At 36.4% G+C, this 18,611-nt stretch overlaps 2 protein-coding genes across 13 annotated transcripts in view; one reads left to right on the forward strand and one right to left on the reverse strand.

Moving 5' to 3' along the window:
* The window catches only part of MGST1 (microsomal glutathione S-transferase 1), a 263,100-nt gene that overhangs the window by 225,570 nt on the left and 18,919 nt on the right, over positions 1 to 18,611 (forward strand). For 2 of the 5 annotated variants that reach the window (XM_063784882.1, XM_054662973.2), the window contains exon 6: positions 1,348 to 9,716. The exons of the other annotated variants lie outside the window; for them this stretch is intronic. The gene's annotated coding sequence lies outside the window, so the exon portion shown is untranslated. Of the gene's footprint in view, positions 1 to 1,347; positions 9,717 to 18,611 lie in introns of those variants that run through there. 5 annotated transcript variants of the gene reach the window in all.
* LMO3 (LIM domain only 3) overlaps positions 1 to 18,611 on the reverse strand; it is a 61,925-nt gene that overhangs the window by 23,822 nt on the left and 19,492 nt on the right. The window lies entirely within an intron of this gene.

Genomic DNA, 18,611 nt, shown 5'->3' on the forward strand with positions numbered 1-18,611 from the left:
CCATAATAAATTACCACAACTCTCAATCCAGTATTAAGAAGGAGAAATATTAAAGTTGTACTTTTATGTAGTAAAGCTCTACAGAACGAATTACAATAAAACCTGTAGATTACATATTTATATGTTCACATACAATATTGTTCATAAACATTCTCTATGTTTTCTGCATAGTGGTCCAAACTCTTTTTTTTTTTGTAAAGAGCTGTTTCTACAGTGCTGACTTTAATTAACGATTTTAGAATGTGTATCTATCTATCTTCTTTATTAAAAAAAAAACAGAGCTACTAAGCTATTTCCTTTATTGGGTCACCTTTAGGACTTATTATTTGAAGTACTTCTTAGAAGCTGCTATGCCAAAGTGCCTAGAATTTTAACTGTTTCTCAAACAGATCTAAAACTGGATGTCAAACCCTTCATAAATAGAGTATGTGTTAGGGTGTGTAATATCCACGTATATCCAACTTCTAACTTTTAAAATATATTTAAGTCAGTTACCTCTGACTTAAATATACAGATTATATATATAATTTAAATATATTATATATATTTAAATATATTATAAACCATATAATGCTCTGCTCACTGTTAATAAACTAAATATTTTTGTAAAAAACAGAGACCAATCACTTTGGGAAAACCTGTTCACAAAATATAGGTTAAAGTAATTTGCTCTAAGGATACTACATTAAGACCAAACCTGCTAAGGTATTTGATATGAATTTATTCACCTATTTTTTAACAGTTTGATAATAGCAAGTGGATATAAAATTGATCATCAAAATAGGAAATTATAAATATGAAATCCACAATGCTTGAAAGTAGAGATTTTTTAAAGGAGTGCAATTCTTAAAATTTTCCTGTTTTTATTATGTGTGTCTCTATCCAGATACATTTTATAAAAGGAAAGAAAAAATACCTTTTTTTTTTTTCCTATGAAAGTTAGGAGTAAGCCACTCAGTCAAATCACAGATAGGAAAAAACATTAAATAAATATATTCCAATGTCTATTCATAAGTGCCCCGGACAAAAACCTCATATTAACATATTATTCATATAAATACTATTTGGGGGTTTAGAGAGAATATTGAATAAGGCAGGTCCAATTTAAAATCATTAGTGAATGAAGTCAGATATAGTTGAAACAAAAATTTTGAACTCAGACATATTGAATATTAAAAACATGAGGTACTGGAATCATTTGACAGCTGATATTCAGTGGTAACCAGCGGCCCTGAAAAGACAACTTAAAAGATATTTGAACGCGTGTGTGCGTGTCTTTCTATGTGCTTGTGTGTCCACATGTATAAATAAAGTACTAACCTACTAGTTATCTCTTTTTACTCTCAGCCTGTCAAAAAAACCTGTCAGCTGCAAAGGCGATAAGGGGGGCAGTTAAAAGAAGATACTGGAGCCTTAAGCTTCTTAATGTGCCAAGAATCAATCCCATGAAAGCAAACAACTTGAAAAAGGGTTATATGTATTTAGGAAATCTCTGAGGCTCCCTTCCTGCTCTGCTCGAGCTGGAGCGAGTGCTCAAGTTTTCTCACCCTAATGACCCCTGAAGCAGCCCTGAGGGATTGCAAAACAAGGCCGTTACACAAGGCAGCTTGCTAATTGAGAAGTTGATCGGGGGTAGAGAAATCCTGCTTTACCACGTTAAGTGTCGAAATCAAGCATGACTAGATTGACGTCGCCAAATCACCGTCTGGAGGCCACTCCACGCCAGGAGCAGCAGGGCTTTTCACACCTGATAGGCCCTCACTCTATCTACATCAAGTCACATTAAGAAAGGAATGTATTACGGAACTGGAGTCAGTCCGTGCCCCTCAGAGCATTACTCCACTGCCTAATTGCTGCTTCTCCGCTTCCCCGAAGTAACAAATGTGTCCACGTGGACCTGCAGCTTACCTGATCCCTTTGGAAAGCCAACCTTCCTCCACCTACTCTGCCGATTTGCTCCATTATAAAAATGCAACACCACCAAGACCCAGAGTAAGTTAGAGGAAGACAGTAGGGTTGGAAATTTTGTATTACATATCTCGATCACATTGATTTAAATTACAGGGACCTTGGAACAATGTATAAACGATGGTTCTTTAAACCTTTTATTTTTAAATGAAGTTGCAGATGCAGGATGTCTGATCAATGAAAACGCCTGTCTCTCGGATAGTGATTTAGACACCACACGGTGTGCAGAGAGGAGAGACCTTCTGCTTTTGAACTTTGAGTCCCCAGTCACGGATTTGCTGCTCTCCAACCTAAAATCTCCTGTGACAGATGGCATAATAGATATTCCCAACAGCCCAGACTAGCAGGCTGATATTACTTGGTATTTTTTCTTATACTCTTTCTGACAGGTTCAAAGCACTTAACCAATGATGTGTTTTAGGTAGGGGATAAAAGGTGACTTAGGAACTTTCCCCCTATTTGTACCACTTTTTAAATTTTAAATCTCAGTTTTCTTACTGACACAATGGAGCTAATTCCTATCTGTGCTCTGTTAACTACAAGACACATAGAGAAGAAAAATGGCTTGTTTCCAACCGCAAAGGATTTACTGGCCATTAGAAAAGACAGTCTTCTATAAATCTGTAATAGAAAAATTAATCCTTACCATACATTTTGAGAGGTGGTAGGTGGCATCCATTCTGTGAGTGGGGAAACAGAAGTATAGAGGTAGCAGTGACATGTCTGAGATCTCACAGTCATTAACAGCAGTGATAGAAATCTGGCCGAGTCCGAGTCTATGTGTTCTGATACCTAGAAGGGTGCTCCCTACATAAGGCACCTCCTTTCTTACCCTCAATTGAAGTATGATACATAGTATGACAAACTAGTAACAAAAAGAAACAAACACAAAACACACAAAAGAAAAGGTGTTTTTGTTTGTTTGTTTTTACCTAGCAAAACATAACAGGGCAATCTACAGTATTATGTAACCTGGTACTGACTTCCAAGTTATAATCTAAACTTAACATTATGATGTCCGTCATGTTTTTATAAAAAGCTCCCTATTCTCTTTTGCAGCTCAAAATTCATAAATAAACCCATATGAATAAAACCCCACTAAAATGGAAGCTTTGTTTATCTTCAAAAATATAGGCATAAGGTCAATTTCCACACACTAAACGTCATACTGTCTACGAAGCCTTTTTAATGGAAAAAGCAACTAAAAGTCCAAGTCCTCTCCGATAATGATACCTCCGCAAATTAGACAAATTAGTCCAAAGATTTCCCTTTGCTTACATTTTAAAGAAACATCTGAAATCAATATCAATATGAAATTTGGTCAATTATGTAAGGGCTTAGTGTATAAGAGCTAATGTTTATTGAGCCCTGTCTCTGTACCAGACACTGTTCTAAGCATTTGACACGAGTTATTTCATTAATCCTCAGGACAACTGAATGAGGCAGGTTTATTCCTCCATTTTATGGATGAGGAAAATAAGGCATGCAGAATTATGTAATACACCCAGCGTCACATAGATAGATAATAGGAGAGCTGGACTCCACACACTGAGCCATTTAGGATTCCCCTCTTGTGTCAAGAGAACAACAGAAGGAACCTCAGAGGCTATTCACTACTACCTCTTAAAGATCACTTTTCATGTCCTGACCTGTAGGAAGTGCTTATACATAAAGCTAAATTCTTCAGACTTTCTACTCACCAGGGCCTTACAGTCTAGTTCTCCCTACACGACATCCTTCTCTTCTGCAGACTACATTACCCTCCCTCTCCCCATGTTCAATGCACGTAGAAATGAATGTCGGAACATTTGCAAGTCCCTCGAGCCACAGGTCTTGAACTTAACTTTGAATTTGCCTCCTCTTCTCAGACCCCCAAATCTAGCCCTGCCGCTGTGTTAAAAGGGGATCTGTCCTCTTTTGTCTCAGTAAGCTACTTCTAGCGCGCATCACTTCTCCCTTGCACTCATACTACAACCTCCCAGCTGAACATCTTTCCACCAGCCTGCCCTGCCCTGCTGTCCGCCTTCCACTCTGCAGCCGGTAGACTTTCTATAACACAGCTCCAACCCATTGATCCTGCTTATAACCTTCCATAGCTCCCCTACTGTATGCAGGGTAGATGCAGGGAAGCATGAAAGGTCCATCCTGTCTGTCTTCTTTTCTGTCTTCTATCCCATCACTGAGCCTCACCCCCAATGTGCTGTCTACTCCCTGGACTCAGCATCTACCTTCACACCTGATGTCCTACCACTCCTGCCTGCTGAGTTCCTACTAAATCTATTCTTCCTGGAAGACTACTGCTGCTTTTTTTTTCATATTCAGATCAAATGTCAATGGATCTATGAAGCCTCTCTGATTTCCTTGAGGCAGAATAAATAACACACTTCTTTAGACATGTAAGCACTTGTTTTCATATACTACTTCATCTTTCAGAATCTGTATCAGTTACGTACCTGTTTGTCTCTTTCTCACTACATGATAAGCTCCCTGAAAACTTGCCTTCTCCTTTACTCTGCACCTAACACATGTGATGTTCATATGCTCCATAACTGCTGAATTAGAATGTAGAGATATATAAATGGAAATTAACATTCTTGCATTGTCCAACTATATAGACTGCATACAGGGATTTTACTTATGACCCCTAGATTAGTACCATCTATTTTTAAATACCATTTTAAATTCAGTGTACAACGGACATAAGACCTGTAGGTGGAAGTCAAAAATAAATTACTTAAAAGCTGTTACAAAGAAATGATTATACCACCCTCCCCATGTTCTTTCCTAAACTATCTATTTTAGAAATAACCCAATAAGGGCAAAGCTATATGAGTAAAACTACACTGGAAGCTTGCTAGGCAACATGAGAATCTACTTGCTGAAACTTAGCACCAATTCCATCTGTCTTTGATCACACTCAAGATGGTTTAGGTGCCAACACATCAGAATTCTATTATTAGCAGATGCAGAAAACTTGTGACTGGTAACATCTGTATCCCTCATATCTAGTGATATTTCTTTACCATCATTACCCCATTACTCTAAAGAGTTAACAAACAGCATGATATTGTATACCTAACTTAGGCAGACAGTCAGAAGGTGCACCAACATCCACCTGAATTCTGCAAGGACGTAAACTTTCTTCTTTTTAGGATCATCTCCTAAATTTCCTTTTCAGCTTCTAGGACCATCTCTTATCACAATTCTTCCATGAAGGCCTCCTAAATAAGCTGAGTTATTAAAATCACATTTTCCTAAGTAGTTGGCAATTATTCTTCATTATTTTCATCATATAGGTTGTCATCTTATTGCATTTATTTCAGCATTCCTAAATATATTATTCTACCCCACTCCCTCCTTCTACCCTCCAGTCAATATTTATTGAGTACCTATTATCAGCCAGATTTTCTACCAGATGTTGGATATAACAAAACCAATAAGAATTTCCCCTGTTCACAAAACGTTTGTGGTATAGTTTTGGAAGAGGACAAGTAAGAATAATAACAAACAAACAGAAAGGACATTCTCATCTCATAACAAATCATTCTGCACACATCTAGAGGAGAATTTTTTTCCTTAAGGCAGTAATTTCCTCATTTCACTCATCTGTTCAATAACTTACAATGGTTCCATCTCACCAACATAATAATATTCAGGTTGCCCATGATGGTTCTCTGGATCAATTTAACAGGGCCACAGTTCTTTCTAACTTTCTTCTAAATGTGCCACCTAATTATGGTTGCCAGATTTAGGATCACAAATTATTTCATGTGACATTTTTAGACTAAAATAATTATCCATTATTTATCAGAAATTTGAGTTTACCTGGGTATCCTGTATTTTTGTCTGGCAACACTACAACTAATTCCACCATCTCATTTGGAATTAGATGTACAATGGACTCCAGTCCTCAGTAGGCAACAACTTTCATAAGAAATATATTCTGTCCTCATTGCTCAGGGCATCTCATCGCCTCCCAGAAGTCTTGCCAGGCAACAGAGACTGAGTTTTTCTTTAAACTCATAGTTTCATGAAACTTAGAAAATGTTAACTAACTACCTAAAGTGACAGTACTGCAATTTTCTCAAATTCATGTACAATGAATGTTTAGGGGAATTCTAAGAGAATTTTTTTCTTCCAAAGCTTGTATAAACTACTCAAGTTTGAGAACAATTGTATTTTACTTAGCTTACCTGAACAATATAAATTAAAAATAACTTCCTTTTTTTTTTTTAAGGATATTTACATTTTATTGTGTTTCTTTGCTTTCCAGTCCAAAATTCTCTAAAAACGGAGTGTACACTATATAAATAAATATTTATTTTTCTGTTTCCATTTTCCCAAAGCATTGTAACTTTACATGGGGTAGAGGGAGAAAGGGGAGGGGTCAGGTAGAAGGGATGGAGGAACAGGGAAGAGAAGAAGCAGTTGTGCTCTCTTTGGAGTAGATGGTCTCAGGCTGGCCCATGCTCAGGTCTGACCTTAGGTATAAAAGTTTCAAAGTACTAAAATAAAAATCACATTAGGCCGGACGCCGTGGCTCATGCCTGTAATCCCAGCCCTTTGGGAGGCTGGGGCGGGTGGATCACTTGAGGTCAGGAGTTCGAGACCAGCTTGGCCAACATGGTGAAGCCCCATGTCTACTAAAAATACAAAAATCAGCCAGGTGTGGTGGTGCATGCCTGTAATGCCAGTTTCTTGGAAGGCTGAGGCAGGAGAATTCCTTGAACCTGGGAGGCCGAGTTTGCAGTGAGCCGAGATCGAGCCACTGCACTCCAGCCTGGGAGACAGAGCGAGATTCTGTCTCAAAAAACAACAACAACAACAACAAAAAACATTAATTCACTAGAAGAATATATTCAAGGAGAAATAATTCATAGTTATATACTTAACAAAATCTCACTTGAAATAAAAAGAAAATAAAAAGTTCTTTATTCTAATGAAGTATATTGCATTGTTAAGGTCTAGTATATTACATTTGTACACACTCTTGACAGACTGTATCATTGCAAATAGGTGACCTTTTCCAACCCAAACACTCTCTAGAGCTTAGTTTTTTAAAAAGGCACTGATTATAAAGGTCATAAACTTCCACAGGGATTTTTTTTTTGAAGAGAACAACATGTTTTCTCTTCTAGCATTAAATTGTATATATATATTCCCTTAGATACACATAATTTAGATATTTAGGGTAACCGTCATTAAATGGTTTGGCTGTTTTCCAATAGAATTAGGAAACCAAGAACAAGAATTGTCCAAATTTGTTCAGATAATTATTACCAGAAAAACAATAGCTGTGTTTCACAAGGAGGTTTTTGGTGAGCCTCAGAAAAGAAGTAAAATCAAATGTGCCTGATGCCACTGATGAGAAACAATTTTTTTGGTAGGATTTACATAACCTTCCAAGTTTACATTTAATTGACTAACAATTTGGTGATGGTATATCAGTAGCTTAAAAGCCAACGCAGATGTATAAGTGAATAGTTCCCTTGCTTCTTATTTGTCGGCATTGTGGCCTAATAATTTGAAAAAAAGGTTTTGGAATCTTAGCCAGGGTAATGGCTCTAAGTAAAGAAAGATCACGTTGGTGGAATCCTTTAGTTGAAATCTTACTCAGTAGGAAGGCTGAGGCTGCCTCTTCTCTCTCAACCCCACCTAGCCTACTAGGCACTCAGTAAGAATTCAGAAAATTTTTATCTTGTTTTTCCAGTAGAAATTGCATTTCAGAATGACCAATAGATTCAGTGGCTGAGTGAATGCGATACTTTACAGAAAAATACCAGCTTATAAATGTAGAAGTGATAGGATGACAATCTAATTTTTCAACCTGTACTGATTTAGATAATGATTATCCATTGTTATTTATACCCACTAGGTTTAATTGCCAACAGAGAACCAGGTATCTGTTGGTATTTAAGTAATGTTGCACAGGGTGCTTTCTGGTCACAATGAGAAAGGTGTAACTGTACAAAAGCAGGATCAGTTTATCATCTCATGATCAATTTAAGTGTCACAAATAGTGAGATAACAGATATTATGTATTTCCTGATATTATACAATATGACATCATTTATCATGTATTCTAAAACAAAATATACACCTACGTTATTTTTATTTTTTAATAGAGATGGGATCTATGTTGCCCAGGCTGGCCTCCAACTCCTGGGCTCAAGTGGTCCTCCCACCTCAATCTCCCTAGTAGCTTAGACTACAGGTGCGTGCCACTGCTTCTGGCAACATCTGAATTTTGTCAATGTTTAAAGCAACTTCTATTTTACTGGGAGCACTAGGAATAGAAGGATCAAGAGCAAAGATACCACAAGGATGCAACCAACCAAATGAAGTAGGTGAAAAATTTTAGAGGACCACTTCTATGGTCTCTTTAATAAGTGAATGTCATGAAAATGACAATGTTCAACATTAAGAGAAACGTAATAGACATGACAATCAGATGTAAAGTGAAATCTTGGATTGGATCTTGATTTGGAAAACCTTTGGAGGACTTTTCTGGGGACAACTAGAGAAATCTGAACAAGGATCGGGTAGTAGATTATATAAAATTTCACTAGCATGCAAAAATGTAGATCATAGTCTAAAAAATTAGGTTACAAAACAGTATGTAAATACAATCTCAATTTGATAAAAAATACATACATGTGCATAAATACAGGTAGAAAAAGATTTGGAATGATGAATAATTAGAGCAAACATTAGTAGGTTCTGGTGGAATCATGGTGATTTTGTTACTGCATTTTTGCTAATCTCTTGTTAAATTTTTCACGATGTTCTTATAGTTGCTTTGCAATAAAAGCTTTTATTAATTATACAAAGAAACAGAATTGACCACTGTTAACACCTTATTTGTTTTAAATCTATTATGAATAAGTATATTGTGTATTGGACATGCTATATACAACACAGACATTCAGTCATCCCTCAAGTTTATGTTTGCTGTGCTATTTTATAACTAATGTTTTGATGAAATTGCAGCCACTAACAAATTTTTTTCTAATCTACAACTAATCAACATTGTAAATAGTTAGGTACAAGAAAACCGTTGGTTATCTGGAGAGAAACAAAGGAAGTTCATCAGTGCTTGAGTTTGAATGATTGAAAATTCAATTACAGATGACAGGATCAATTTATGGGGACCTCGGAGTAAGTCCCTGAAGCCATGTCCTCAGTCACTAAACACTAGAGTACAGCTCATGAGGATGGGTTCTGGAGTCAGTCACACTGTCTGGATTTGAATCCTAGCTCCATCACTTGCACCTTGGGAACTTTGACTAAATGACTTAATTACCCTCAGCCTCAGTGCCTTCTTCTCTAAAATGGGTTTAATAATACTGTAGTTCCCAAGGGCTAGAGGAGATTACATCTGTACAGCACTTAGCACAGTATATAACTCATTGAGAATACCTGAAAAATAATACTAAAATATAAGATACATAAAGGCAAATATTTCTGTCCATTTTCTTAACTGCTGGAGCCTCAGTTCCTATAACACTACCCATTATAGAGTAAATCCTCAAGAAATATTTGCCATGATCTGAGTTTCATTCTGTTGACTTTCACAATGTTAAAACAAACACTCAAAATTCCATTGCTATTATAACAGGCTTACCATCAGTCTCATTGAGATTTTTCTGTGATACTTATCTAGCAGGGAAGAACAGAAAAATAGAGGACATTTTTTTTCAGCAGAGTTTTCCTTTAAAAAGATTTCTTCATATGAATGCCGAACTCTAAAGCATATATATTTTAATAATTGTATTACTACTCTTTATTAATTTCTTTTATATTTCTAACAAGCTATTTTTGGCATAGAATAAAACTATAAATTTGATTTACTTTTTTATTTAGCTGCTATGCTTAATGTACCTATTTCTTGAGTTTTCTCGATTTTCTGCAGACAAAATAATTATCTTTTTTACGATTTATATTTATTTACTTCATTTTCTTATCTTATTACATTGGCTAGACCCTTTAAAACATTAAATATGAGGGACAATAATGAGTATCCCTGGCTTTTTCTTGACTTTAATGGAAATTACTTTAGTATTTAGCTGTTTCATAAATTTGCAGTTAGGTTTCAGTAAATTTTCTTAATCATATTTAACTGGTTTCTTCCTGTTTCTCTTTATTTGGAAGTTTTGAAATGGCTGAATTTTATCAATTGCCTTTTTGGTACAGACTGCCATAACTCTGGTGTTTCTTCCTCCAGTTTGATAATACAATGAATTAGATTGAGATATGTCCTGGTGTTCATCTCTGAATTCTAGAAAACATCTTACCTGTTCCTATAGTATTATTCATTTTAGACAGTGACAGACTGTTTGCTAGTATCTTCCAAGTTTTTGTATCTGTATGCAAAAATAGCATTAGTGTTTTATATTTTATATTGTCTTTATCAGAACAAGTTACTGTATTAGAGTTACGTTAGTTTTGCATAAGCTGCTTTACATATTTTGAACTTAAGCTTCCTGTGTAACACTTAATTGTGGATGCTATGCAAGTGGCTAGATATACATTGCTTAAGCTTGTTGGAGAGTAATGGGCTACGGGTAGAGATTGAGTCATCACAATAAGAGGAGGGATTGAAACCATGAGGACAAATAACATCTCCTAGGAAAAATAAGTATACCACAACAAGATCACTCTTCCTAGGTACGGTCCCTCACTCTTTTAAGTATCTGATTGGGATGAGACGCCCAGAAAAGAATCAGAACTAGGCCGGGCACGGTGGCCCATGCCTGTAATCCCAGCACTTTGGGAGGCCGAGTTGAGTGGATCACCTGAGGTCAGGAGTTCGAGACCAGCCTGGCCAACATGGCGAAACCCCGTCTCTACTAAAATAAAAAAATTAGCCGGGAGTGGTGGCATGCATCTGTAATCCCAGCTACTCGGGAGGCTAATGCAGGAAAATCTCTTGAAGCTGGGAGGCAGAGGTTGTAGTGAGCTGAGATCACTCCACTGCACTCTAGCCTGGGTGACAGAGCAAGACTCCGTCTCAAAAAAAAAAAAAAAAAAAAAAAAAATCTAAACTGTGTAGGGTCATGGCATCCAAGACAGTAGAAAGCTTTTAAAGAGAATAAATGATCAACACTATTAAAAGAGAAGAGAGACTGTAAGATGATCCCTGATAAAATGCCCATTGGCTTTAGCAATTGGATGTCAGTAACAGCAGTATCAGCAGGGTGGTGAGAGACAGAAGCCAGATCACAAGTGGGTAAGGAGCGCAAAGGAGGTTGAGGGAGTATGGATGACAACAACAGACTGTTCTTTTTTTAAAAAAAAATTAGACAATAGGGGAATTGATAACAGTAACATAAATTTGAGGGATAAAGAATCTTTTTACAGAACGGAAAAATCTTGGGTACAGCCATATGTTGACAGTCAAGTAATTGCAGAAAAGAAGATACTAAAGACTGAAGAAAAACAAGTTAACTCATAAAATGAAGACACACAGAATACTGGAGGGAATGGAGCCAAGGACATAAAATTGGCCTTAGAAGGAATAGGAAGACCTCTTTCCCATAGATGGGATAAAAGAAATTAAAGATAAATGGAAAAGCAGATAAAATGTAAGAGGCTGATTTATATCAAACCTGATAAAAAAACATCAGGGAATATCAATCTGTATGTTATTTGCTTGTTTCTAGCAATGCTTAACCACACTGTAGGAATGGATTGAAAAAGGGTGGCATACCCACGGCAATTTGTTAGACTGGAGCAGGGGTGAAAATTGAGCTAGCACAGGCATGGGAGGAGACACAGAAGATGGAAGTGAAGGGGACTTGCCTGATTGACAGTTGGGTTCATACTGGGCAGGAAAGATAGAAGTCTTAAAGGTTTGACCAAATTAGGAGAAAGAGACATGACAGGAGAGCTGAATGTCTGAAATCAAAGATCAGTGCTATTACAAGTGAAACAGGACTACAGTGTGGAGTTTAAGATTCCTGAGATGAAATACTTTTCCATAAGGAAAAGACACTGTATATAATTCTGGGATGGCAGGCTGATGTTCAGTAGGGTCAAGGAGGCTCAACAAGTTAGGGCTTGGTTTCAAGTGAGTCATCTCTAAGCCTTTTAGAATCCCTAGAATTGTGGTAAGAGGGAAATGACAGCAGTGAGAAGGGGTAAAAGGTAGTATAATTAGATGTACGAGTTTTGTTGGAGGATGCATTTTTTAGTAGTGAGTGGGGAGAGTTATGTGTATCTAAGATTGCCAGTTTCTCCTCTTGGCTTCATGGAATGTGGGATTTACATGAGTAAGTAGTACCTTGCACCTGTTGACAGCTGAAAGAAAAGTTGCCTCCTTAAAGGAGAGGCAAGTTTCAGGTAAGGCAACAGATGAAATTCAGTTAAAACAATATTTTGATGGGAAAGGCATCTGGCCAAAAGATTGTGGACACAGCAAAAGTTATTGACAAGGACATGAGGTTTCTGGAGGACCCAGTGGAAAAGTGTTGAGTGAACGTAACAGCAGAAATATACAGAGAATGAGGAAAGGAATGGAAACAAGAGAAGTTTTAGATTAACATTAGCAAGTGGAGGAGTGGTGGGGGTAAGAGGCCTGTTTAGAGGTGGATGGCCTCAGATGTCTTAGCTTTGGCACAGTGAGGGTCCCAGAAAATATCCCACTTAAGTCCAAACATATTGCAATGGCTGCCATGAAGTTCAAGAAACAGCAAGAGATTTCTTTTATCAGGACGGGCTGCTTCTCGCTTCACAAAGCAGCGCCAAGACTCCTTGTTAGGCTGAAAGCTCCCAGGAGATTTCTGAAGCAGGAGTGTAACTGGTATACATTGGATGAAGGGCTGTGATCCTCTCTTCAAGAATTCAGGATGCGAGGAAATATTTTCAAACACCTTAGCGAACTGTACACATTAAAGGGCCTGATCAGTTATCTGAAACTAGAATTTTATGATTCTGACCAAAAAGTTACATACTAGTAGCTGTGTGCCACGTTAGAATTAGTTGCCAATGTCTTATATACAAGAGATTTTACTGAAATATCTAGAAAAAAAAAAATCTGGTTTATCCAGAAAAATCAGCAACATTAGGCCCACATTCGTACAGTGTGCTGGAATTAAGTCATGGCTTCCCCCTTTGGGTGGCGCATGCAAGCCCCAGTTCACAACATTATTATTCCTTCCAGACCCCGGAACCTGGAGGCAGTTGAGTTTGTAATTCCCGTCTTAGCCCTTGGCAAGATAAATAATTCAGCCTATTTTATTTACATTCAAGTATCATGGTAGAAAACAAGTTATTGATTACTGCTTCAAGAAAAAGGATTTGCATATTTGTGTATATATTTTTAAAAAGTGGATTAACTTTATGTTAAACAATCACTTGGCCACAAAGATTAATATTAACCTATATTAAAGGTTATTTTTGCTACCATCTTCATCCTACATAGTGAGCATAAATGTTGTTTCAAATATTGTTCCCAAATATTATTCAAATTCACCTAATTTTACATATAATTGCAGATTAGAAAACTAATTTCATCACAATCTCCCCTTTCCTAAATTCCTCTCACTCAGCTATCTGAGCATCTCTCATGCATCAGGCCCTATGTTCCCACCTGTATTTTCTTTCCGTTGAAGTCCACCCATTCCAATTATTTAAGTGATTTCATTTGAATGATGTCAAAAATAATCCTCAGGTGATGCAAGCAGCTCCAAATATAATAATAGAAAGGAAAATATGGGTGAGAAATTACAAAAGGCTGGAGAATCAATTAACATATACACTTCTAAACAATTGTTAGAAAGTAAATTTGATCTGGGCTTCCCAGGAAACAAAGAAAAGAGGGAAAATGTCAACATGTATATGATTCACAGGCCCAAGAAAAACATCATTTAGTCATTTATAGTCTCAGAAATCTTGCTTATCCTAAGATCTGGGCGACGTTTCACCAGTGAGGCGGTAGGACATTGTGTGATAGAGTAAACAAAGTCCCCAATAGCATCCTTAGGACACTGATGTTTTTGCAGCTGTTAATGAAAATCTTCAACACAGGAAAACAGCAAAACCTTGATGTACAATTCCATAAAAATTTTTGAGGGGCCAAAACAATAGGGGTCAAGATCAAAGACACAGGGAAGGATAAATTAAAAACCATCACAAGGAATAATTTAACATCCAGTTTTTCAGGTAATCTGCCATAAATACTATTTCCTTCAGATGACTTCTTAAAACATAAGAATGGAAAAGCAGCATTTGAAGTTGTAATCTCTGGCAAGAACACAGAGTGTTAAGATGTCATGATACGATGAAGTCCACATACGGAACAACTAAGAAACAACTAAAACACGTGCATGAATGGAGAACCACTGCATGGCTGTGTCAAGGAGAGCGGAGGATCCTAATCTTCCCCAGCAAGGCTTTCTGGGTCTCCTCCAACACACAGCTGAGTCACAGAGGCCCTGGACAATGTGTCTGGACAAATCTCACGCTAAGCATTATCTTCTACGTCCACAGAAAAAAATCTGTTGTATAATATTGTCAGATTCAGGCCAACTGAATTCTGGAGGACATCTGCAAAGACACTGCATTTCATCTTTGGACGTCCTTTCTTGGCAGGACCACTTGTCTCCCAAAGCCTGTCCTAGGATGTGGCAATAAGGCTATACCGTCGGGGTAGAGAATTCAAGATACACATCTTTTGACCCCCCATTGCAGTAGATGATGTTTTTTTTCCATTTCTCTGGTACTTGAGCTAAGCTCCTGTGGCTCAGATTATTTATTGCATTACTTTTGTAACCTTTCTCCCAAAGGAACATGTAAGCCATACACAGTTGGCATCAAATATTACTGGATGACAGATTTGTTTTTAAAATGGTAGAATTAGACAATACATCTCATCTAAATTCATGGAATTCTCCCCTCTAATAATAGAGTCATGTGATAGCTTAAAAACACATGCTTTATCATCATTCAGTAGCAGTTTATTCATTAGAACATTCTGTACTCCTCTAAAAATCCAACATATCTCGTCACATCTCATATTTGGTTATTTTCCTTCTCAAAAGGTCTTGTTACAAATCTAATGCATTTAACTACCAAACTATGCCCACAAGGGTACTTGGACAATGGCTTACATTTTAAATTATAGCAATTGTGGGTGCTGCTGACCTGTCAATCTCAAATATATTCATAAGCTACACACACGAAAATGAAATGAACAAAGTGATTCAGATTAAACAGCTCTGACTACCCATTTTAAGAAAATCACTGGGTGTGCCTAGGATCCAATGCTAACAATTTGTTACGCACTGCAGTGTTACAGCTTTCTAAATGGTAAGTAACTGTTTAAAAATTCCAAAGCATTCTTTAAACGTTTCACTTAAACATTTCTGCAATAAAATCTTATTGAACTGTTGCTTTCATTAATTTTCTACAGACTAGAGAGCAAGGAATTCAAGTTCGATTTTTTTTCTTTTAACTTTGCCTACTACTAGCAAATAAACTGTGCCTCTTTTTTAAATAAACCCCTGGCCTTGAGTTTTGGCCCCTTAATAGTAGCCTACATGGTTGACTACCCTTGGTGTTAAATTTTCTTAAATTGTATTTCTCTCAGTGTATCATTTTTTTAAGCAATGGACCCTATAATAGCAAGCACTGGTCTGTCAGGAGTGCATTTTAACAGCACGACGCAAGTATTTTTCACTACAGGAGACAAACAATGATATGTATTACATGCAGTAAACACTGCCTTTGGTACACAGGGTTCTCTTAGCATTTATCTGTCTAAAAATCTCACTGTGTCCTGAATGGGGGGTTTCAGAGGGAGGGAGAGGAACCTTGTCTCATATTAATGCTGCCAGTAGCTATGGTATAGCGTTAGAAAAAGTCCACAAGCATTGCTACATTTCTCATGAAAGAAAACCTTGATTTAATTTTAAATGAACAAAACAAGGAATATTAATTCATCCTTAAAAAGTCCCTTTCTTTCAGATAATTACCCTGTCTTTCTCTTATGACTTCTTTCCCAAGCTTTGGTATTTTCCCCCTTTTATTCACAAGTATCATTATCAAACAACTTTCAATTAAACATAAAAAGCTACTAAGACATAGTGCTCTCCAAATTTAAGGTGCAATACTCCAAGAAATGCTTAAAAAATTATTAGCATTTCCATGCATTTTCTACTTTTTCCTTTAAATGTTGTTTTCATAATTTTTAAAATGTATAATAAAGTATTTACAATTTATAAATATATACAAATTGAAGGTGTGCACTTAAATTTCTTTAAGAATAAAGATATATAATCAAATTGTTTAAAGAACACTGTGAAAAATAATGTGAGTAAAAAAGTTGGTATTCAATTTCCTTGCCACCTGAGAAAAAGATGCAAAATCAACACTATAAAGAAAACCTAAAACAACCTAAAATTGTATAATATAATTCTACTCTATGGAATATTAAATATAATGCTTTACAAGGCCATAGAACTTTTATAAGGTAAAATAGGGAGAGCATGGATATATAAGGTATTTTAGAAAACTATCACCTCAGTTACAAAGGAAATAGAATTTTCAGTAATTCTCCCAAAGATCCAAATTCATCCTTATTTATATAAAGCACACTACAATCTTAATTTAACAATCCATTCCAAATTCCAATAATCTCCAGTGTTGAGATAATTTTTCCATAGAGCCTAAAGTGCACATATTTAGACATTTCTCCACCCATCTCCTTTGCACATGAAAAGTTGGTAAACGATCTCATTATACTAGTAGCCTTTCATATTCTTCATTATTAATCACTCTTAAACCTCTTCTTTAATCTTCTCCTCATGTTTAATTTCTCCCTTATCTTATCTTCGTAACTCAGTGCCATTCTCCCCTCATAGCAACAGAAGCTGACATTGGAGGAGTATCAGCCAATGTGTACCGCTCTTTCCCTACTGTGGTCCACTGTCACCCCTAACTATTTTATGAATAGGATTCCTATTTCTAGAGAAGAAAACGGAGACTTGGAGAGGTTGAGTAAGTTGCCTAGGAACGTGAAGCTGGGGTGTAGCAGAAGGGGGTCGACGTCAGGCCTGGATACCTCACCGTGATGCAACCTGACATGCCTCTAAGATCTAGGAATTAGATGTAACCTCACCCAGTTTGGAAGATTTTAGGGAAGTGACAAGAACTCATGTAACTTTTTATTTTTTAATGAAGTGATATTCACAGAAGATTAAAACAACAGTAGATGAATGCATCCTAATAGGAATACATGAGTTATCTGCCACTGATGATCATTGATGGAGAAGGGGCAATACCTAATGTAGTAGAATAATGAGAAACACATGATGAGACATTTAAAATATACTGTACATATTACTATGAGTGCAGTATAAGCTTGTGGCTTTACTTTTACTTGTGACTTCACAGTAAAAAATTAGGTCGTAGTGCAGATGAAAGGCTCCGTATAAGTTAGGAAGGAAAAATTTAAGAAACATTAATTTAAAATCTCCTGAAAAATTATATCTTTTTTAGGTTGCTGCAGAAGTCAAGAGCTAACCAAGAAGACAAAGAATGTAACATATTTAATCAAATAAGCACATCATCTCTATTATAAAGAGAGTGGTTTGTTTAATAACTATCACTGACAAGATTATTTCAGATTATTTAAACACCAAGCAAACTATCAGGTTAAGATCAAGCAACTTTTCTTTAAGATCAAGCTCAAATTGATCGGCCTTGGAAGACGAGGATCACCAAGTGATTAGGAATATAGGTTCCTCAACTCAATGTGGACAAGAAAAGCATCTGCCAGGAAGAACAGAGGGGGACTGTTAGAAATTGTAACAGAAAAAAGCCCCCAAGATGCAGACCACAGTAGGAATTAAGCCTCGTAAAGCTCTTTGGCTACTATCTCCGTCTAGCTTTCTGGGAAGTATGTGTTGGATTTTTTTGTGCATGAAGTATAAATGCCACCGTTTTTGAAAGCCCACCCATTCATCCTGTACCTCCTTATAAGATTCAGAGCACATTTGCATAGCTTCTTAGCCAAGTATGCATGAAGATATCCCAGCCCATTTTATAAATATACATGCAAGCTCGAGAACTTTGATTTGTACCCAAAGTTTAAACTTAAACATTTTTAAAAGACACTTTGTACATACAAATCCCACTGTTATAAATAGAAATTAATATTTAACTTTTGGCTTTGAGGATTATGCTTAGCTCTTCTTCAAGCGAAACTAACATTAGTGAGCTAGGATTAAGGTTAGTGGGTTAGGTTAGTGGTGAGAAATATAAGCATAAACAAACTCATGTAACATTTGTCTCATCAAGAATGTAATTCACGAAATTGTTTTAAATAACAATATGTCCTTAATGTATCTTCTCTAAGTGCTGGATTTAGAAACATTTATCATAACTAGAGCAAATATATTATTTTACATGTTTTATAACTGTAAGATAATTAAATAGGGCTTGGCTTGACTTTTAAAAAGTGAAAAAAAGACAAGAATATCACCCCTCAGACCTAGAATAGCTGACTTCAAGAGTAGAAAATTAATGGCCTTTGAAAAATCCACATCTTTGCAATTTGTATTACCTAAGAATTAAAAAAAAATCGGTATCATTGTGATCAGGACAGTTTGATGACATCTTTGGTCAAGATCTTACTCTCATAA

The sequence above is a fragment of the Pan troglodytes genome, chromosome 10, assembly GCF_028858775.2.
Source record: "Pan troglodytes isolate AG18354 chromosome 10, NHGRI_mPanTro3-v2.0_pri, whole genome shotgun sequence".
NCBI lineage: Eukaryota > Metazoa > Chordata > Mammalia > Primates > Hominidae > Pan > Pan troglodytes.